The 24,394-nt window shown below is 35.8% G+C and overlaps 1 long non-coding RNA gene across 1 annotated transcript; it reads right to left on the bottom strand.

Annotated features, from left to right (window-relative positions):
- Window positions 1-465: 465 nt before the first annotated feature.
- Window positions 466-24,022, bottom strand: LOC125180753 (uncharacterized). Its single transcript, XR_007159619.2, has 3 exons — window positions 23,471-24,022; window positions 3,170-3,253; window positions 466-2,098 (listed from the first exon to the last, which is right to left on the bottom strand). It is a non-coding gene; the product is annotated as an uncharacterized lncRNA (long non-coding RNA).
- Between the last annotated feature and the right edge of the window lie 372 nt (window positions 24,023-24,394).

Below are 24,394 nucleotides of genomic sequence, written 5' to 3'. Positions count from 1 at the left end.
TCTCCATAGAGCTGCTTTCCAACAGGTCAGCCCCAGACCTGTTCTGGTGTATGGGGTTATTCTACCCTAGGTGCAGGATCCTGTACTTGCTTTTGTTGAACTTCGTGATGTTCCTCACTGCCCAACTCTCCAACCTGACAAGGTCCCTCTGAAGGGCAGCATGGCCTGATGTATCAGCCACCCCTGATGTATCAGACACTCCTCCCAGTTTTTTATCATCAGCAAACTTGCTGAGGGTGCACTCTGTGATGTATTACTACTCTAGGTATTAAACAGCAAAAAATGCATTGGTTCTCCTAAATGGACCTACAACCTGGATTGGTAAGTGATTTTTTGGCTAAGCCTATAAGAAAATATTGCCTTTCAGAAGAATACCAGAAATCAAATTATGATTCTTTTGTATTTTATTAACTAAACACACCAACTGGAATGCATATTTTATGTGTATTTTGTGTCATTTTTAGACATACCCTAGACATTTGAAATGCCACCTACTATGCTGAATGGAGCTATAATGCTCCAGTAACACAATTAAAACAACTGTAAAACAAGAGGGATATCAACAGCGCGTTACGTAGATCACTGCTGTATTTAAAGGTGTTCTCTTTTTTTCCTGAGAGGAAAAAGAGAATTTGGAAGCATCTGAAAGTATAAAAAAAATGTGAAGGCTTAGCTCATTTATTTCTCTAACTCATTTTATGTAAATATTTAAATCCATGTGTAGCTTAAGAAAGAATTTTATTTACTAACTTTACTTACTAGCTTTATCAGTAATTTATATTCTTAACATGAGTGAATTTCAGAGACCTTGGGCTTAATTTATTTTACTAAATGGAGTAGCTAGATAAGGAGGGACTGAAAGAGATCAGCTCCAAAGCAGGAAGCATATTCCTCTCAGTGAAAACTCTTGGTTAGGAAATTGCAATTTGTAATTGTAAGAAACCTGACCCCAAGGCTTCTATAAGCTTCTATAATACATCCATTATGGAAGAAATATATCTTAGAAACTTTTACAAGCAGATGATTTTTGTATGGTCTTTATTATTATTATTATTATGTTTGTCTGAATGTATGTAATGACTAGTTTCTTCTAACAAGAAAAAATTAAAGTTTATCTAGTTTCAGACTTTCATGTTAAAGTAACTGAAGTCTAAAGGGGTTGTTAGCCTAATATTATATCAATAGGCTTTACATGTCTACTACTGATGATATCTATTGCTTACAAATAGCGATAAAAAGTGCCCCAGATTATGTGTTCCTAATGAAGGAGGTGACAAGTCACCTTTGTGCATATATTCCCAAGACTGAAATATGTATATTTTCTCCTTGTTTATTATAAGTGTGAATGTAAGTGTAAAAGCGAACAGTGTTATTCAGAAGTTCATGACTGTGCAACATCAAATAAGGTCATATCACAAGTCACCAGAATATCCTGAGGCTCTGAATATTTTGTATACTATGACCTAGCAGACAAGTAGAAATTCATGTACACTGTTGTTCCAGTTAGGGGCATTCAAAAACTTACCTCCTTCCTAGAAATGATTAGAACTATGATGAGCTTGATTTGGAGCTTTACCTTTGCTTATTTGTTGATGATATGGTTTCATTTCTTCCTCATAATTCCCATTCGTACTCCTGTTAAGCCAGTTACTATTTATGAAGAGGATAGTCCTGTGTTTGCACAGAGTGTATGCAACAGTACATTTTTCATAGCTATAGATTACCAGTATTGTAGTAGTAGTAGCATTGAACAGTAAATTATTTTCAGTATTAGGATTTAATAGTAAAGTACCACTAGCATTAGTAAACAGTAGTACCAGAATATTAATAGTGTTTATAGAATCAGAGTCATGTAGGATGGAAGGGACCTCTGAAGGCCATCTAGTCGAGCTTCTTTCTAAAAACAGGTCAAAGTAGGTCAGGTTGCTCAGTGCGTTATCCAGCTGAGTTCTGAATGTGCTCAATGACAGGGATTACAGAGTGTCTCTTGGAAATCCATTTTAGTGTTTCACTATGGTGTTTTCTTGAAGAATTGTAAGAAAGAATAACTACATATATGTGCTGAAATGCATCTGGATAGTTCTGTTAGTATTCTTTTCTGCAAAGCAAGAAATATGGGGGAAGTTATGGTTTAACTGGAATAAATGAGAGGCATGTATCAATTATTTTGTCATTATTACAAGCTGAAGACTTCAAGTAGCTATTTCAATCAGAATAAGTTATATTACAAAGTGAAATACTTACTGGTAATTGCACTGCAAATATTACAATATCAAAATACCATTCTATTAGATGAAAGATTATACTGGATTATAATTTTTTTCCTTGATAATAGTTAGGTCTATTCCTTTCAAAATAACAGCAAATGATTGTTAGATAACTATTTTGTTGCACTGTGAAAAGTAATCATTTACTTTTGGAAAAAAAAAATGCAGAATAGGGCATTTTTACAGTAAGAAAAAAAAAGAACAAATAAACTTAAAAAAGTCAGAGGTGCTGAAATGTCTTGGATTTTTTAAGTTTGTGTGTATTTGGAGAAATGAACCTAAAATAATATTGTGCATTTTCATTTATTGCATTTTATGCATTTTTGCAACATATATGATTAAATATCTAATTTGAATTACATTTGCAGACATCAATCCCATTAATTCAATAAGCTAATTTTGATTCTTCCTGTATTGTACAATCTTTTCAGCAGTCATAAAAGTTTGGTATGACAGTTACACTTGTCTTAGTTATTTCCACAAAGACTGCACAAGGGAAAAAAAGGTAAAATGATGGAGCTTCTCACTGATTTAAAGCAGGATATTTCCCTGTAATTTCTTTTTTTCTTTCTTTTCTTTTTTTTTTTTTTTTTAATTGCACTGATAATGAAGTGCAAAACACAGAATTCTCTTTCACTTTCCCATGCCTGCATTGATTCTGTAAGGTCAATAAATAAATAAATAAATGGTTATCCTGTCATTATTGTTCCAATCGAAGAGAAGTAAAGATTTGTAATTTCTGCTCCAGAAGAGAAAAATTATACTGGCACACTGTAGCATGAGACCCAGAGGCTTGCAAGAGAGCTTAGCAAATACCTACACTTTTTATTTATTTATTTATATATTTTTCTACTTTTAGATTTTTGCTTTTTTCTATTTGGACTGAAAAGCAAGGAACTTACCTGTCACACATGTCTAGAAGTACATTATGAGGCTTCCATAAAGTATATGATATTTGAGACTTCTATGAAGTACTGTAGTGTTTCCTGCAGAGGGAAACTGTGGTGATTTATCACAGAAAGAACGTTTCTAAGAAAGTCATCACAAATAACAACATGGAGCCTCCATTTCCCAGCTGAAAATTCCTGGGAATTAAATGTCTGGAGAGCCACTGACACAACAACCTCCAAAATGTGTTTTATTGAAGTTGTCAAAAATGAAATACTATGAGAAAAAAATTCCTTAGTAGTATTTTGTGGTCATGACAATTTCATTTATTATATTCATGTAAGCATGAAATCACTGAAAGTGTTATGATCTGCTCTACTAATTTACCTGACCTTCCTGTAAAACAAATTAACTACCAGGTAGTACTGCAGATAATATACCAGACAGTATAAAGACTAGTTAGGTATTGATAGTTTAACACAAAGTGTTTGTGCATGCTCTAATGTGACTTTATCACACTAGAGTCACATTCAGCATGCTGGTCCACCATTTGGTACCTAACTGAGAATCCTTGGATGAAATCTTGATGTTGTTGAACTGATAGTGTTGCAACTGACATAATTAGTAGAAATAAATTGAATTTAAAGAGTGTAAGAAGACTAGAAGCAATGAAATCAGTGTATTATAATAATTAAAGAATCTGTAATTAAAATGGGTAAACCCTATGTTCATATAGTATATATTTCATTAATTTCTAATTTCATAACTTAACATATTTACAGTGATAATGAGGGAACTCTGCACTCTGTGTCCTAAGGACAAAATAAATTTAAAAACTACTTGAAATTTCATTGATTTGTAGTGGGAAAAAAATATATATATATATAAAAAAATCAGTCAAGGGGAGAGTTTGTATAGCCCATCGCATTGAAGTCACATAGACATACCTTAACAAAACAAAAATAAAAGATTTCTGAGGTAATCAAGTTAAAAATAATAATTAAAACAAAACAAATTGGTTCAAGTGTAAATGTATTTTGAAGTACAGCAGTTGGACTGTGTCCTGTTAAAAGCTTCCAAACAAGAATCAAACCTTCATCTCAAACAGTAGTTGTCAAGCCATTCATGTAACACCTTGTAAGTCATCTACTGCCCTCATCAGCATAGAACACACCTCTGTGTTCCTTGACATCTAAATACCAATTTAGAACATATTTCAAGATCAAATAATATTATTCTAATAAAACCAAGGAAGACCTACAGAGACCTGTTTTTGGCAAAGTAGCATACTTTAGGATATATCAAAGCACTCTAGATGATTATTTTTAGGCAGGTGAGTTCTGCCTTTAGTTTGAGGGGAGCTGAATTTTCAAAAGTAACTCATTTGTACTTTATTCATTCTTTGAATGGCTGACACAAAGACTTCAAGAAAGGAACATGTAAAACAATCATTAAAATAAGAATCAGCATGCCAGAGAAGTGAGGATGAAAAGACTGTCTTGAGATTCAAGTAGTGTCCATAATGCTGAAATACAGGTCCATTCTGAAAAAAAAAAGTTGGACAGATATTGAAATCATTCCACACAGAGCTATAATCTCAGTTTCACAGGGGTAAAAGATTAATGTATATACAAAAATTTGATATGAAAAACAAGACAAATTAGATTTTTTTTTTCTTTTAAAAGTCTGGTAGAAGACACGTGGGAAGAGTCCTGCATGCCAATCTTCCCTAAAAAACTTAGTAAAGTAAATAAAATTTATTACATTGTCCTGGTTTCAGCTAGGATAAAGTTATTTTTCCTCCTAGTAGCAGATATAGTGCTATGTTTTGGATTAGGCTGAGAAGAGTGTTGATAACAGGCTGATGTTTTAATTGTTGCAGAGCAGTGTTTACACTAAGCCAAGGACTTTTCAGCTTCTCGCTCTGTCCTGCCAGCGGGCAGGCTGGGGGTGCAGCAGGAGCTGGGAGCAGACAGACCCAGGACAGCTGACCCAAACTGGCCAAAGGGGTATTCCATACCATCTGATGTCATGCTAAACAATATATAGGGGTGGCTGGCCGGGGTGGGGGGGGCCGGGCTGCTCGGGGATAGGCTGGGCATCGGTCAGCGGGTGGTGAGCAATTGCATTGTGCATCACTTGTTTCATACACATTATTATTATTATTATTATTATTAATCATCATCATCATCATCATGTCTTAATAAACTGACTTGATCTCAACCCACAGGCTTCATTTTCCTGTTTCTCTCCCCCATCCCAGAGAGGGAGGCGGGAGGGTGAGCAAACAGATGTGTGGTGCTTAGCTGCTAGCTGGGTTAAACCACAACATAAATTTAGTAAGTGTCTGCCACCCAATTTAATATCTACAAGACTTAAGCCTATGAAACACTTGCCCTCACCAGCAAGAGCTCTAGCCATCCTGCCCAAATCACAGAAGGTAAAAGAATGACTCGGAGAATGAAGAACCACCCACTGTAGGAGAATACCAGGTTCAAGACCATCTAAGGGTCAAGGACATCTAACAAATCCATGGGATCTATTGAGATGCACCCATGGATACTGAGGGAACTGGCAGACGAAGTTGCTAAGTCACTATCCATCTTATCTGAGAAGTAATGGCAGTCCAGTGAAGTTCCCAGAGACTGGAAAAGTGGAAACATAACCCCCATTTTCACAAAGGGAAAAAAAAGGAAGACCTGGGGAAATACAGGCCAGTGAGTCTCACCTTTGCCTGGCAAGATTATGGAGCAGATCACCCTGGAAAGTATTCTAAGGCACACATAGATAGACAGGTGATCAGTGACAGGCAACATGTGCCTCACAAATTGTTGGCCTTCTACAGTGGGGTTACAGCATTGGTGGATAAGATAAGAGCAACTGACACTATATATCTTGACTTGTGCAGAGCTTTTGACACTATCCTGCGTGACATTCTTGTCTCCAAACTTGAGAGAAATGGATCTGACAGATGGACTACTCAGTCGATAAGGAATTGGCTGGATGGTTGTACTCAAGGTGTTGTGGGCAATGCCTCAATATCCAGGCAGAGACCAGTGACTAGTGGTATAGCTCAGGGGTCAATATCGAGACCAGTATTATTTAACGTCTTTGTTGGAGACATGGACAGTGTGATTGAATGCACCCTCAGCAAGTTGCCAATGACACCAGGCTGTGTCATGAGGTCAACACAGAAACTTGTTAGGGTTGAGGGGTGGACCTGTGTGAACTTCTTGTAGTTCAGCAGAGCCTAGTGCAAGGTCCTGCATCTGGATCAGGGCAATCCCAAACATGAATACAGTCTATTTGATGAGTGGACAGACAGCAACCCTGTGGAGAAGAGATTTTAATGGCTATATGATATATATATTGACAAAAGAATATGGGGTTAAAAACAAACTAGTAATCCAGTCAAAAACACACTGCCTGTTACACAACATTTTTGTATATTCAATTAGACTTAATTATGCTTAGTTTTCTAGTTTTTAATTTTTTTCATCTTCAACAGAGGAATAGAATAAAAAATGTAGAAAGGGGTATGGACGTAATGAGAATGGGATAAGAATGGGATAATAGAAGTAAAATACATAAACATCACAGAATGTATGAGTGACAAACACCATCTAGTCCAGACTTACCCATCCTTCTGCATTACCCACCAAGTTCACCCAGGTCCTTGAACAAAAGCCATCCCATGGATGGGCTTTCCTTTCCCCAAGGCTAGAATAACCTAGACTGTCTTCCCCAGCATGTTTTTTTTATGTGCACTACAGGAACTTTATCTCCTTCTACAGTACATAACAGTTTTGATTGGCCAGGACCAGCTCAGCTGGCAGATCCCCTAGTGTTGATTAACCAGGTGGCTTTTGCTGAATGTGTACCCAGTGTTTGAATGTCCCAGCACCCATTGCTCTCAGCATAGTCTTTTAACATGCTATGGGGTGTCCTCTTGCACCCCTCCTGGAATATTGGCAGACTTGAATACCTCTCTGTAATACCTGTACACCAATGTGTGTAGCATGGGGGAAAAGAAGAATTAGAGACCTGTGTGCAGTTGCAGGGCTTTTATCTCATTGCATTTACAGAAACATGGTGGGATGACTGTCATGGGCAGATACGTGTTTTTAGGAAAGACGAGCCAGGAAGGCGAGGCTGTGGTGTTGCTCTTTATGTGAGAGAACAACTGGAATGCATTGAGCTCTGCCTAGGGGTGGATAAAGAGCAAGTTGAGAGCTTATCAGTAAGGATTAAAGGTCAGGCTTCCATGGCTGACACTGTTTTGGGTGTTTGCTACAGGCCACCTGATCAGGAAGAGGAAGTAGATGAAACCTTCAACAGACAGCTGGAAGTAGCCTCACAATAACAAGCCCTGGTTCTCATGGGGGACTTCAACCACCCTGGCATCTTCTGGAAAGACAACATAGCTAGGCACAAACAGTCCAGGATGTTCCTGCAGAGCACTGAAGACAACTTTTTGACACAATTGGTGGATACATATGTATGAAACATACATTAAAAATAAATAAATAAATAAATAAATAAATAAATAAATAAAATAATAATAATATATGTGTGTATGTGTGTGTATATATATGTATATATGAGTGAAAGTGTCAAGGAGTGGTGAAGTCAAGAGCTGAGAGAGAGAGAGGTGGGTGTGACAGTAACTCACCAAGGAGTGCAGTCCCACAGTCAGGAGAGCAGGGCCAGGACAGGGACAGTGACTGTGGTCAGACATGTGATGGCCTGGCCCAGTCTGCAGTGACCAGGAAGGTCCAAATACAAGTGTATAATTGTGCCTGTGGGTCAGTATTGACAAGGCACATGGCATGTCTTCAGTCTGACTACAGCCAGGACCCATTGCGAGATCCTGAGCTTAAAAGCAGCACTTGAAGGAGTTGGAGTCAGGCCCCACATCTCCCAGACATTTCTCGCATTGCTGCTTCCCATCAGCCCAATCTCAGTTCACACAGCTGTACCAAACCAACACTTGCCTGAGGCATTAACAGCCGAACACTTGGGTGGGATGAGGAGGGTGCACTCTGGTCCCTGACACAGTCACCCATTGTGTTCCAGTTACAATCAATGGCAAGAGATCCTACTATTTAACTAGTTTCTCATGTCTAAGAGTGCAGTTGCAATATAGTATATAAACAAAAAAATATTAATAGATGCAAAGGGATCTATCTCACTGCTTTTCTGCCTACCTTTCTGATATAAATATGAAATAAATCCTATTCCTTGGTGATCTAAAGTGAGTTAAATGATTTTACTTCCTATTTCGTAGGTCAGAAGCAATTATACAGATGACTAATCAGCTTTAAACAGCAAGAGATACAAATGATTTCAATATCCTACATGTTTTTGCAAGAATTTTTTTTAATTATACAAAGTGGTTTTCTGTGACTGGTGTGCACGTCTTATATTTAGTTGCCAAATTTTAGCTCATTCAGATAATCTCATTGTCATTTAATGAACAAATACTCCAATGTAGCAGAATTATAATAATATTTCTGTTGTTATAAGTATGGGATAAATTTGAAGCACTGTCTAATACATTTTGCTTAAAAAGTAATACAGAGACAGTATCCACCATATGTGTAAAAATAAAGAAATGGAAAGAGTGAAGGAAAAGGCTAAGGTCTGTAGAAGATGGTTTGATTTAGAGATTGTTTCATACATAGAAATGTTGCTTAAACATTTTTGAAACACCTCACCTCTTCTCAGAAACACCCTGTGTAAAATGAGTAACAAATGGAATGATGAATGATAAAGAAAAACAAAAGTGACATTCTACGTTACATATCAAATATAAGATGTCAAGGGTTGAAACAAACCCAAGAGTAAGCACCTGGGAAAAGACTGAACACAGTAGCTACATCTGTCCAAAATTATAACTGAATTTTTGAAAATATGTCCTCAACTGGAAAACATTTTAATCAGAAATTAACTGAAGACCTGATAATTATAAGAATAGGAGAAAGGAAAGGGTTTTGTTTTTTTTTTTTTTTTAATCTTACAGAGAAAAATCATCAAAGAAAGAGTTATTTCTTTTTTTCTTTTATTAATTTATTTTATTTTTACTTACTAATTGGAACAATGTCAACAACCCCCCTTCTTGCATGCACACTTCAGACCCCATAATCTGAATGACCATTTCGTTGTACAATCCACCACCACAAGTAGCAAAGCTAAGGAATTATTTGCTACAGAATACTATATCTGCTGAAGTTTGCCACTGAGTTTTGTAATTGATCAGACAGTTAGGAAAAAAAAAAAAGAGAGAGAACTATAAGACCTAGAAAAATAATCTGGCTCAGAAAAATCCTTGAATAAATTTAAAGTTTTCTGTTAGCTGTTATCAGAGATCACAGATAGATACAGAGACATGAAGACCTTTGAAATTATCCAGAAGGCCAGCTTGAAGCTTCTCCTCCCTCCCCCCCTCACCCCCCCAAGTAATAATTTTCATTCCAAATCCACTCTCTGTTTTATTTAGGATACATTGGGCTGTGCTAAATTGTAATCTATGTCTTCCGGGCTGTACATAGAATCATAGAATCATAGAATGGCTTGGGTTGGACCTTAAAGATATCTAGCTCCAACTCCTCTGCCATGGGCAGGGACACCTTCCACTAGATAAGGTTTCCTTATTCAACCCAGCCTGGAACACTTCCAGGAACAGGGCATCCAGAACTTCTCTGACTCTCCATACTCATTGTGAAGAATACCTTCTTAATATCTAATCTAAACCTACCTTCTTTTAGTTTAAAACCATTTTCTCTTGTCTTATCACTACTCTCCCTCACAAAAAGTCCCTCTCCAGCTTTCTTGTAGTCCCACTTTAGATACTGGAAGGGCACTGTAAGGTCTCCCTGGAGCCTTCTTGTCTTTGGGATAAACAACCCCAAGTATCTTAGCCTTTCTTCATAGGAGAGATGCTCCAGCCCCCTGATCATCTTTATGGCTCTCCTCTGGAGTCACTCTAACAGGTCCAAGTCTTTCTTGTGCTGCGGGCCCCAGAACTGAATGCAGTACTCTAGGTGGTGTCTTATAAGAGCAGAGTAGAGGGTGAGACTCACCTCCTTCAACCTGTCAACTACACTTCTTTTGATGCAGCTCCAGACAACGGAAAAAAAAAAAAAAAAAGAGAGAGACAGAAATATTTTCTTGAAATGTAGAAAGGGTGCAGTAATGGAGAATGGAGGGATAAAGAGTATAAAACATCTTAGTTCAATCTCCTGACATTTTAGTAGAAAAACAAAACAAACAAACAAACAAACAGAAAACACAATACTTTTCCTTACATCATGTAGCTTCTCTGTGGAAAATAATAAACAAATTGTAGATATGTGTTTTCACCTTACTTATAACAAGTGAAGAGTGAAGGTCTATACCAGTGATATTGAGTTTCATGTTTCAATCTTTTAATTTATTAATTCTTTATACCCCAACACATTTTTCCATATATATATATCTTTGTACACATAGTACACACTAGTACCCTTTAATATTTTCTTTTCTTTTTATTTTTTCTCTCTCTCCAGAAGCTTAACTCTCAATATTCATTGCAATATTCAGAGTCAGGACAGAAAATTACTATTTTGAATACCTAGTATAGGTATTGAATAACAAGCTAATATATATTTTTTTTCAATTTATTTTTTTTTCAGATTCCCTACAAATATACTGCCATAACTCTCATAGACCCTCTTTCACTCCATTATTTATGATGCAAAGTCAAAATAATTCCCCAATGACTCTGTTAGAGACCACTGAATCTGGATAAGGAAGTGAACAGTGTCTTAGCATGAAAGGATGAAGTAGAGGTAAATTCTTTCTTTGTACCATACCAACCACACATCATTAGCACTCAGAAGCTTTGTTCACATATATAAAATTAATTAAGGAAACAGCAAACAATAAAAACAAACCTTTCTACCTTTTGAATAAAGATATTAGCTGTGTTAACCAAGGTTATCATCATTCTAGATGATTTGGAATACATGCCTGGCTGTTTATTATAGACATAACTGAACCATACATCTCTGGGGAGGTTTCAGCAGTATATTGATTTGTTCCATCTCCCATGAAATAATTTAATACTTGTGATAAGCATGTTAATGAAGATTTTTCTTAAAGCTTATGATGCCAGAATCTATTAGATAATAGTATATTTTCTTTCAAAACCTCGGGGAATAACTAAACCAAATAGTGAAGAGTGTATTAAGATTAAAACTAATGGATTTTTTTTTCCAAGTAGTATTTAGATTAGAAATCTGCCTCTAGCAAAATATGGTCTCTAGTAAAAAAATAAAAAATAAATTGTATTGAAGCATATTAGATGTATATTGTTACATGAGAAAATATACACATGAAAAAAATTGTGAAATAGATTATTTCTACTCTGTACTTGTTAAACGTTAAAATAATAAGTTTAAATTCCACATAATTAGAATATTAAGAAGGTCAAGAAAGCTGTTTAGGAGCACCCTCATGCTGGAGCAATGACTTTCCATTTGTGGCCACAGAAATGGTAACAGAGCAATTATATCAGTTGAATATTCATAAGTCCGTGGGGCAGGATGGTATTTACGCCAGAGTACTGAAGGAGTTAGCAAATGTTATAGCTGGACTCCTCTCAGTAATTCACCTAAAGTCTTGGGAGTCTGGGGAGCGTCCTGCTAACTAGCCAGTCACTAGTAGCATTCCTCAGGACTCAATTCTAGGGCCAGCTCTGTTAAACACTTTTATTAATGATCTGGATGCAGGATTTGAATACATTCTTAGCACGTTTGCTGAAGTTATTAAACTGGAAGATGCTGTTTACTTTCTGGAGGGACGAAAAGCCTTACAGAGGGATCTAGATAGATTGGAATGCTGGGCAATCATCAATGGCATGAAGTTCAACAAAGATAAATGGCAGGTTCTGCACCTGGAGCAGAGTAATGCTAGACACAGGTACAAACTGGGAGACGAGCAAGTCTGCAGAAAGGGATCGAGGGATGTTGGTTGATAGCAAGCTCAACATGAGTCAGCAGTATGCCCTGGCAGCCAAGAGGACAAACTACATTTTGGAATGCATTAAACACAACACAACTAGTCACTTGTTCTCCCTTTGTATTTAGCATTGGTGTAGCCTCACCTTGAATACTATGTGTGGTTCTAGTCTCCACAATATGAAAAGGATGTTAAGATACTTGAAAGTGTCAAGAGGAGGGCAACAAAGCTGATAAAATGGTTGGAAGGCATGTCCTATGAGGAAAGGCTGAGGACATTTGGTTTGTCCGGTTAGAAGAGGAGGCTAAGAGGCCACCACATTGCTGTCTACAAATTCCTGAAGAGGGAAAGCAGAGAGGGAGGTGCTGGTGTCTTCTCCCTACTAATCGATGACAGAATGTGTGAGAATGGCACAAAGCTGCATCCAGGGAGGTTCAGATTTTCATAGAATCATAGAATGGCTCAGGTTGGAAGGGACCTCAAAGATCATCTAGTTCCAACACTCCTGCCATAGGCAAGGACACCACACACTGGATCAGGTTGCTCAGACATAACGAGAAATTTCTTAACTGCAAAGACAGTCAAACACTGGAACAGGCTTCCTAGTGAAGTGGTTGATGCCTCATCCTTGTCAGTGTTCAAGAGACACCTGGACAACGGCCACAATAATATGCTATAACTGTTGGTTAGATCTGAATATGTCATGCAGTTGGACTTGATAATCTTTGTAAATCCCTTCTAACTGAACTATTCTCTTCTTAATCTGGAGTTAACAGATAGGACTCTCTTATGCTAATGATGATACTCCATCTTAAAATTAGCAATCATAAAATGTATCATCAATTTTGAGGCAGTTTCAGTGAACATTTCAGAACAACGGTGGGGCAAGTGCACTGGGTACTTTCTCAAAACTGGGTGACATGCAGAGAATGTGGTGTCAGACTAAAACTTCTATTACATGTTGTATCACATTGTTACACCATTTTCCTAACAAGAGGAAGAGCCCAAATTCTGTGATTGGAGATAGGAAAGGGTGATAGGATCACTTAGTTCAGTCCACCAGCTTTGTGGGAAACAGTGAAATAGGCATTATTACAGTAGGTGGGAATATATTTTCAATAAGAACACCTTTTCTGAATCCTGTTGTTTGCTGTTCTCCAGCCTAAAAAATGCTATGAGATGCTGTGTTATGTTAATTGTTATATCCTTAGAAGAAGATGCAAGCTTGGAAAAAATATTAACAAGCAAACATAAATATTTTTTTGTAAACATGATCTGGACTGATTATTTCTAACTTGAGAGGTTTGGTAAGAAAATATATTTGTACGTAAATTGATGTTATTAATAAGAGATTTAATGTTCAGTATCTCTTGCACTGTGGCTGATATTCTGTGGAAGGAAAATGCAGAATGGTTATGTAAAACTGTAATTTTATGTAGTGAAATGAAGAAAAAGAGATGCCTAGAAGAAAGAAATACGGTACAGAAGTACAGAAAGACATACAGATATACATTAGATGTGTTCATATATACATTAGGACTAAAAGACCCTCTGTGTTTATATATATATATAAATAAATCCTTTGTGCAAGTATATATGTATATTTTATGTAGTATATGTATATGTAACTGTATTAATGCATATATTTACACAAAGGGTTTTTATTCTAAAGAAAGACATAATTTATGCTTTACAATGTGGATCTGATTCTAAATCACAAGCTTGACCTACTTTTGTGTGTGCATGAGTGAGATAAGCTCTTCCAGAATGTGATTTAAGGCTGAGGTCAGGTTATTTGATAATATATAAATTATATATATATATATATATTTATTTATTTATTATATGTCCCAAAAGGATTGCACTGTAAAGTGAATAACTGTTCACAGTCCATAGGCAGAACTATGATTTAAAATTTGGTAAGCCAGTGAAGTCTCCTTTCATGAATGTTTAATTATTTCTACAGATTAAATTACCAAAGGGAGCTGACCGAGGACAGTTTGTAGGCTAGACAATCAGGTAAGGAGTTCCACACTGTCTTCCATATGTTTGCAATTCCTACTAAGTTTGTTGTTTTTTTGTTCCTGGTTATTTTATAAACATACTTGGGCCTAAGTTTATTTTGAAAAACAAACAAAAAAAAAACCAGTTTTTTTCATTTTTCTGTTTCTCAGAAAAAAATTACATCTTCATTATAATTTATGGTAGTATGAATAAAGTAACCAGTGAGTACCTTTTAGCATAAGAAAAATAAAACAAAATGTGAAATATAGATAGAACAGAACTTTACTTGGAGAAAATGTTGAAAATGAAAGCATATGTCTATCTCTTGGATGTAAATGCTGATAGTACAACAATAATAATGCAACAATAACCAAAAGATATCAATCTGTGAATCAACATTACCACAAAGGCTCACAATATCTAAATAAGTAATGAGGACTATTTTTTGCATACTTTTTTTGCAGAAATGAATAATGAACATTTAGAGGTGTGACTGATACTGTCTTTCAAATTGCACCAGTCAAGTATGTCCTTTATTGTTTGCTATTCTTCATTTTTATCAAGTATCTAGTTTCACTGTTTCTGTGAAAACAGAAACATTCATTTTTTTATTTTTTAGTTACAGCACTGTCTCTTGTTAGTTTATTCAGTAATTCTGCAGACAAATGACAAAGTTAATTCTGGGAGAAAACGTACAGTAATTACATAATTATTTTATTTTTAAAGTCGTTTTATTTGTGAAAACACTGTTTTCATATGTCACTGTTTCTTAAAAGAGAAACAAAGATCTAAACTCATTAGAGAAAATAAGCCAGTCCAATTGATGCTATTCAACTGAGCTGCAAGCCATGGGAGGTCAAAAAGACAATATGTCCCAGTCAGCGCATGAAATGTCCACATAAGAGGCAGACAGTGGCTCTCAAATCTCAGTGCAGTGTACTTGGAATTTTTCTTACTTATGTGTAGTATTTAGTGTCTTTTATTGTCTTAGCGCTTGTGCTCTGCATGAAAACTTTATGTCAAAAGAGAAGACCTTGACTGTGGTGTAGTGACCCCACCGACACCAGGGTTCTTTTAGGATCAGTAACTGTTACCACTTTATTGAGGGCATAACTTCATCTAACTTTACTGAGGACAGTACACCAATTATACCAATTGTTCTACAGCAGTACTTTTCCACTAACTCTTCATTGGTCAACAACTTTGCCCGGCAACAGCAAACACCCAGAAACTTCCATGTCTTAACGACTGGAGAACAAGCAGTCAAGAACAAGCAAGGTGTCTCCTGAATCACCCTTCTTTGTTCCTTCTAAACTCTTTACAGTCCTGATGGCTTCATTGTTAAGAGTCCGATGTTATCACCAGCCATGGGGCTTGTCAACCCCCACGGCCACACTCTCACACTTGACCACTCTCAGTCCTGCTTGAATAGGCAACTGTTTCATCTCTTCATGTTGTGATTTCTTCTTTCTGTATTCAGGCTTTTGCATATAGATCTTTGAAATTATTAAATTTATTTATTAAATATTGGTGTTGTGCATGGTGCGGATTTCTTTGTCATTCTTGTGGTTACACCACACGTAAGATATTGCTGAGATTTAGGCAAGCTTGCACTGCAGGTGCTATGGTTCCAGAATGATCATTTATCTCCTTTGCCACAATCACAGAGAATTAAATTCTCTTTATGAGTGACTATATGGGTGATTCCCAAATTTAACCAGGATTTCCTACACTTCTATTGATTTTATCTTATGATTCTAAGAAAGGATTTAATCCTGCAATTAGCATATCTGCCCTTATGTTTCTTGTGTTGCACAGTGTCCTAAGCACCTTAAGTTTTGCAATAAAAAGGGGTTCCACCTGTATGCTTGTAGGTCTTCACTTTCAACCCTACAATCTTTCACTTGCAACTGCATATCCTTTTGACTGAGCTGTTGTATCAGTATTTTTCTGCTACTGGTCTCATGCATTTTTTCTTTTGCTGTTATTTTCATGAACTTTCACAAAGCTTAGCATCAAATCAGAGTGTAATTTCTGCACCTGAATAAAGCATCCTTCAGTCAGCTCTAATAGCATCATTATGGGCAACACACAGAGGAACAAAAACTTCTGTCAAGTTCCTGGAAAAAACTCCGTAATTATTATCTGGAAAGTATTATGAGGCAACCACCTGCTGCATTAGAGAGGACCCCCAGAGGAATACACTCATATTAAAGATTTCTGTCACTGCTTCCTTGCTTACCAATTTCCCTTTTATTTACATCTCTTGTTTTGTTTAGTTTTTGTTTTTTCCCCCAAGTTACTGTTAGAGTCAATATATGCCTTCTGCATATAATTTATTTACAATAGAGCTCTTAGTTTGGAGATGATCTCACAGATACATGATTTTCCCTGTCATCATCCAGCCTTATAATACTTGAAGAAATATTAGGATGAAACTTCTTCTGTATTTTTAGAAGAATAATATGTAACTGATTTTCTTGCATCCCTTAAGTTTCATGTCTTAACAAAGACCTTAATAAAGCTCAAGGTAATTCCCCTGTATTCCCAAGTCAAATAATAGTTTCCTTTCAAGATGAAGCTGATATCAGGAAAAGATTTACAAATAAGCTACAAATGAAAGAGCTTTCAGGATATACTGTGGCTGTTCACTGAATAATAATGAAGATAAATATAGTCAAGCCAGGTGGGCTTCAACTTCTCTCCAGCACTTTCATCTTGCATTTTAGATTACATTTATATGTAATTAATAATGAAAGTATAGGAAGCTTCAAATTCAGATTGTCAAACCTGTTAATTAATTTCATATAGATTAGAACTATAATATTGTACTGAACTCTAGCAGTTAGGTTCAGTTAAAAAAAAAAAAAAGAATTGATTAAGGAAGCAAAATATCATTAAAAAAAGTCTTGCAGTTAATGCAGGGACAACATATTTAAACACACACACAAACAAGCAAACAAACATTTGAGGTCATTAAAATAGGACTAATAATGATGTTTATAGTCATAAATCAGATAGTGAAAAATGTATCTTTCCTATATTCCATATAGGAATATAATATATATATATAATATATACTATACTATTATATACTATAATATATACTTTAACATGCAAAGATAAAATTATTCTTTCTGCAATTAAAGAGGATGGTAAAATGTTTTAAGTTGAATATATTCTTTTAAAAATGTTTCTGAAACATGTAACTTGCAAGACCTGTTAGAAATATCTAAAAGTTTGCAAAAGGCTAGATGAAAGTTCTGAAATGTCATACAACTTGGTGAGGATGAATCAGAAGTCTACTTTGAGAATTAATTAAAATATATTTAAAAAAAAAAAAAAAAAAGATGGTCAGGAAATCTAAATTTACTTACCACACAATAGATTGACAGCAACCAGACCAAAATTACAGAAGAGATCATATGGGATGAAACAACAAAAAACTAGAGAGTTTTAGAAATAGTATTTTTAAAAATATGGCTTTAAGAAAATTAAGTCTTGTCAAATATACCTGGTGTAATATCTCCAATGCAGTTAAGTTTCTGTAGGAAATAAACTAGTGTCTTAAATTGAACATCTCCAACACTCTGGAGAATGTACTATGACTGGGATGTAAGACAATATATGAAGTCTGGTTTACAGAGACTACTGATGAAACCTGCTATTTCACTGTTCTTCCTCACAATATTTTCACTGCCCCAAATTTAGGTCTGTGAGGTGGAGTGGCAATACGAAGAACAAAGAATCATAGAATCATTAAGGTTGGAAAAGACCTCTAAGATCACCTGGTCCAACCATACCCCTACCACCAATGTCACCCACTAAACCATGTCCCTAAGCACCACATCCAACCTTTCTTTAAACACCCCCAAGGACGGTGACTCCACCACATCCCTGGGCAACCTGATTCAATAACTGATTACTCTTTCTGAAAATAAATATCTTCTAATTCCCAACCTAAACCTCCCCTGGTGCAACCTGAGGCCATTCCCTCTAGTCTTACTGCTGGTTATCTGTGAAGAGAGGCTGACTCCCAGCTCCCCACAACTTCCTTTCAGGTAGTTGTAAAGAGCAAGAAGGTCTCCCCTGAGCATCCTCTTCTCCAGAATAAACAACAGCAGTTCCCTCAGCCTCTCCTCATAAGACTTGTCTTCTAGACCCTTCACCAGCTTTGTAGCCCTTCTGTGGACACGCTCCAGGGCCTTGATGTCTTTCTTGAAGTGAGGGGCCCCAAACTGAACACAGTACTCGAGGTGCAGCTTCACCAGAACAGAGTACAGGGGGATGATCACCTCCCTGGTCCTGCTGGCTACACTATTCCTGATACAAGCCAGGATGCTGTTGGCCTTCTTGGCCATCTGGGCACACTGCCGGCTCATGTTCAGGCAAGTGTCAACCAACACTCCCAGATCATTTTCCTCTGCACAACTTTCCATCCACTCTGCCCCAAGCCTGTTGCATTGCATAGAGTTGTTATGACCAAAGTGCAGGACCCAGCACATACATGTTCTTTGGTACTTTCTTAGTGTCACTTTTTGATATACAGAAAAAAAAAAATCATTTGTGTGATGATTTAATTAATAGCAATATATTATTATTAAAAAAAATCAAAACATCTCTGATAGCAAAATAGTGATAAGGAACTCTTTCCCATCTTCAGTGTGGATCTATTCTGAGACAGAAAATCTGATAACCAATAAGATTTTTTTTGGTTTCTTTGTTTTCAGCTAGTAACTTCCAGGTATAAGTATCAACATCTTTTAAAAGTTAAAACTTCTATTAACATAAAATTAATGAAACAGAAATGTGGCACTAAAATATTCAGCACAACTGACTAGTTCATAAAAAATAAATGGACTTTTACTAGGTAGGGTAAACGAAGTGACTTAATTTATTTCCTGTCATGTGCTTTTCAAGCTACAAGACACTTATAACACCAAGATGGAAGTGATTGTACCAACATCTATAGTGAAGACACTCCATTGAATTTCTTTCCTAAAATGACAACCAACAGTGACTATACATATGATAGGATTGAGCAATTACTATTCTGACGGAAAATAACTAAATCCTCCTGATATCCCATAAGGGATATGAAATCAATCTATGTAAAGAATACATTCTGCCTATGTGTAATAAAAGAAGTTTTGTTTTAACGGCTCCTATATTAAAATACAGCAATAAGATTTAGGTCTCTCATGCAACAGTACTTATTGGTAACAATATCTATTCTGTTCTGTTAAGTTTTTTTTTTATTATTATTTTGTTTGTTTGTTTGTTTTGAACTTATGCATATGATCTTTTTTCTCCTATTTTCTCTAATACATTATGATACTGAGAAATAATGTATTTCAGCTGTTAAAATATTTTTATTCACCATTTAGATGGTCTTTCTGATCTTGCTTACTGGGATATAAATTTCTACGAAGTAAAACAATGTGACTGATGTGTATTTTTTTTTTTTTATTTTTTTTTGTCCCCAAATGTAGGCCAGTACTGTATACAAATACAAATTTTCTATATTTTCTTATGGTTCCATTTGTATTTGATTTTTTTGTTCTCTCTCTTTCTATATATATATATATGTTCTTAACAAATAAAAGCAACAATTTATTTGGATTAAGAGTCTTCAAACTGTTTTTTTGGAGAGTCATGTGTTATCTCCTGATAAATACTGATTTAGCAGTGTTTGCAGGAAGCCAGGCATGAAAGCCAGTGCCATTAAACAGAACTGTCATGTCATCATGAGATCTATGTTCCTAGGTTATGGGATTGGGGATTGGAAACCTGTTTTCCTGCAATGTAAAAATATACTCAACCTAGTCCTTGCTAAGCTTAGAATCATTGAATCATACAATATCCCAAGTTGGACGGATCCTCACAAGGATCATCAAGTCCAAGTCCTGGCTCCACACCGGACCACCCAAAAATCAAACTATATGTCTGAGAACATTGTCCAAACACTTCTTGAACCCCATAAGGCTTGGTGCTATGACCACTTCCTTGGGGAACTGTTCTAGTGTCCAACCACCCTCTCAGCGAAGAACCTTTTCCTAATAACCATTCTGAACCCTTCCAGATGCAGCTTCATGCCATTCCTTTGGGTCCTATCTCTGTTCACCAGAGAGAAAAGAACAGTGGCACTTGCTCTACTCCACCTACTGGAGAACAGCCCAGCAGAAAGGGATCTGGGGATTTTGGTCAATGGCAAGTTGAAGCTGCATCAGAGGAGGTTCAGGGTGGTATAAGGAAAAGGTTCTTCACTAAGAGGGTGGTCGGGCACTGGAACAGGTTCCTTACAGAAGTGATCACAGCGCCAAGCCTGTTGGAATTCAAGAACCATTTGTACAATATTCTAAGACATATCATCTTATTTTTGGGTGAACCTATGTGGAGCCAGGTGTTGGACTTGATGATCCTTGTGAGGATCTGTCCAACTTGGGATATTGTATTATTCTATTAAATTCCATGATATTCAAGTAAGAGCATTTTTAAGACAATTACAATGATATAATGTTATTGAACAAAACTTTTTTTTTTTTTTTTGAGTGTCCAAAGGAGGGCAACAAATATGGTGAAGGGTTTAGATATATGTGGCTGAAGTCACTTTGTTTTTTGAGCCTAGAGAAGAAAGCCTCTAAAGAAAACATCTTAAATATATTTAATCATGTGTACTCTAGATCAAAGACATTCATTGTCTTAATACAAATAAATTAATTTGCCCCTATATATATAACTATAATACATTTTAAGGTGATTAATAAGGTTATTATTATATGGATAAGTACCATTGAAAACATATTTTTGGTATTGTCCTAATCATAGGTAACTATTATAAAATATAGCAATTCTTCTCTCTCTATTGTTCTGACAATTTCAGAAATTTGGGTTATTAAAATTAATATTTTTATGCATATTGTGACTTAACCAAAAGATATTTATTCTTTATAAGTTTTAACCAAAATCTTTCAGGAAGAAACAAACAAAAAAAAATGTAAACTGAATCATATAGAATTATTGCTATTGTTTATTACTGTAACACTAGTGAAGTTTTAAATTAGACTAGAATGTCAAAATCTACATATATATACAGTGCTTATCAAATAGCTGCTGCTATCCCAAATAATCTGCCTTGGTTTATTTTCTTTTCTCTTTAGTTTTGAAGCACTTTAAAACAAACTGTTATTACACAAAAACTTATTTTGCCTATGGCATCACTGAGGTCTGTTTCAATATAGTAGCAGACAAAAAAAAAAAAAAAGGATCTTGACAAACTGCAAAGGCTAACATACGGTTGATATGTAGCATTGAGTTCATTTGTCACATTCATTGTTTAAAGGTTCAGAAATTATTATGCTAACTTCCCATCTACTGCCACAGCACACAGTCTTATTTATTCCAGTAAAACAAAACAAAAAAATAGAACTGCTGAGGTTTCTGAAGCAGACAACTGACTTGATGCCATGTCAGCAGCACACTGCACAGAAAAGCTGGAAAAACATTTCAAAGTACTCTGTGACCTACAAAAAACTACTGAAAGTGTTTTTCTTACAGTAGTTTACATTTAGTACTCTTTTTTTTTCTTTTTTCTTTTTTTTTTTTTTCTTCCTGTAGAAGTGTATACTTGAAAGTTGTTTTGGGATCTTTCTCAAACGCAGGTGTTGTGGTTTAGCCCTGACAGGCAGCTAAGTACCACATAGCTGCTTGCTCACTCTCCCCAGGTGGGATGGGTGAAAGAACTGGAAAGGTAAAAATGTGAGAACTCATGGGTTGAGATAAAGACACTTTAAAGCAAAAGCCACACGTGCAAGCAAAGGAAAATAAGGCTTTCATTCATTATTTTCCAACAGCAGGCAGATGTCAGGTCCATCCAGGAAAGCTGGACTCATCGCATGTAACTGTTTTTTGGGATGACAAACACCATCACTCTGAATATTCCTCCTCTTCCTCCTTCTTTACCCCAACGTTTATTGCTGAGCATTTTATCATATGACATGGAATATCTCTTTGGTCAGTCTGGGTCACTTGTCCTGGCTGTGTCCCCAGCTGCTTGTGCACCCCTAGCCTGTTTGCTGTCAGGGCAGCATGAGAAGTAGAAAAGTCCTTGGCTTTTGTTGCAAGCACTGCTCTGCAACAACTAAAAACATTGGTGTTTTATTGTCACTGTTTTGCTCCAAAAAAAATAAAATAAAATAAAATTTGTGTGAACACCTAAGATGACAATTAGCACTAACCCCAGCTAAAATCATGACAGCAAGGTTTATCTTATGAAAACCTTTTTTTTTTTTTTTTTACCTATTTTTTTTGTTCCTTTACACTTCCTTACTTACATGGTGAGGTGAAATCTGAATAGTTTTGACTATCTACAAGGAAAAAGTCATCCTACTGGCATTTAATCAGAAAATTATGCCAATGTCTTTGTGGTTTTTTTTTTTTTTTTTGAAAAAGAAGAAAAAAAAAACCAACAACATTAATTTCTTCATCACATGACCTTTGTTGGACAATGTTGATAAACATCCCCAGGAAAACGATTAATTTCTCCAATCACCAAATACATTAAAGCATAAGAGGATTTTTAAGTATTTAAAATGTTAGCCAGACACCACTGATATCTATCATTAGTGTGAATCACTATAATGGAGAAAAAAATTGAATTAATCGAGGGTGCAAATGACAACACAATTGTAATCGTCTATGCAAGAGACTGTCTCTGAAAAGCTAGAAAAAAAATAGACAAAATAAAGGGAGAAAGAAGAAACTGAAGAGTGACCTCTTAAAAAGGAAACTGCCATTCTTGTATGTATCAGAGAGGTTTATTAGTAGAACTGGGAATGTTTCAGTCCCACTAAAAAGACACATGGAATGAATGAATCATCTGGAACATCACTTGTATAATTTTGGACATAGTTGTGGTCTAGAAACATGATTTCAGAGTGAAACAAATAGACAAGAATTTGTAGAGTGATAACAGGAATGGAGAGCCCCTTTTTACAACAGGACATTACAGGAGATTATCTAGTTTAGTATGGCAAAGCCAAATCTGAATGGGATGTGACAGCTTTCTATAAATATCTCAGTGTATTTCTATATCTCAGTGTATTTCCATATCTCAGTATTTCAATATCTCAGTATATTTCTATAAATATATCAATGACACAAACATCTGGAAAGGCTAGCAAAGAGACATGTAAAATAAAGAAAATATTGGCACAATAAAGAACAGATATAAAATGGTCCTGAATACATTTAGGAAATATTTAAAGAAATATAATCTTAGAGATGGGAACACAAGCAAATATGATGCTTACCTCTGATTGTATAATATTGACCTCCATAACACTGCAGAATTTTTCTAGAGATAAAAGAAAAATCTTACAGTAGTAAGTTTACAGTACTGAACTCACAAATATGAAGCTTGGAAAGGGTTCAAGAAGTTAAGATCCATCAAAAAGTACAGAAAATAAACAATCTAGAAAGTACTCTCATAGTAAAATGAGTTGTAAAACCCATAGCTTGTGGGAAAATTTCTTTTCGTCATTAAATCATTCCCCACCCCCAACCACTAGGACCAGAATTTTAGCCAAGCAGGCTTCAAGGCAGCTACAGGTTGTCCAAAGCAATTTAAAAACAAAAATACTTGTGTCTAAGAACTTTGTGTGGTCTTATTTGTTAGATATATTCAGGACAGAGTAAAATTACTGAATAGTAAAGTGGGATGGGTGGTGACTGTCAGAGCATGTGTCTAGAAAGATTGATATGCCCTCATTCAAGGCCTTCTTTGGTCATTTAAATTCATATTTCTCACATGCCAGGAGAATTACTCTATGAGTTGCTGTAGAGTACTCTCTAAGAGCATTTGATGTATTTCCTGAAGCCAGGACATGATACAGATACATGGGCTCTAAAACTAAGAGCTGAAAAATGTCTCTAGTTTGTGATTGGAAAAGTCAGAAGGAAACAGAAGCACTGAAGGTTAAAAACAAACAAACAAACAAACAAACAAACAAACAAAAAAACTGTTTATATGTTATTGCTGTTCTCTCTCTTCTGATGGTTCCCTAATGTGAAATACACGAAAAGCTGTCCTTCAGTGACAAATGGCTGCAACTTATAAATCAGTATAAATATAAGAACCTTGAGATCTTATCTTTTTGTCCTTAACCATTTTTTTTTCCAAATGGAATTCAGAGAAAGCTGAAAATCTGAGTTTAGGTCTGTGTTTACAGTTTTGC

The sequence above is a fragment of the Anser cygnoides genome, chromosome 1 (assembly GCF_040182565.1).
Source record: "Anser cygnoides isolate HZ-2024a breed goose chromosome 1, Taihu_goose_T2T_genome, whole genome shotgun sequence".
In the NCBI taxonomy this organism is placed as follows: domain Eukaryota; kingdom Metazoa; phylum Chordata; class Aves; order Anseriformes; family Anatidae; genus Anser; species Anser cygnoides.
Note: the sequence above shows the minus strand (reverse complement) of the source record. Positions and strands in the feature narration are given on the sequence as shown.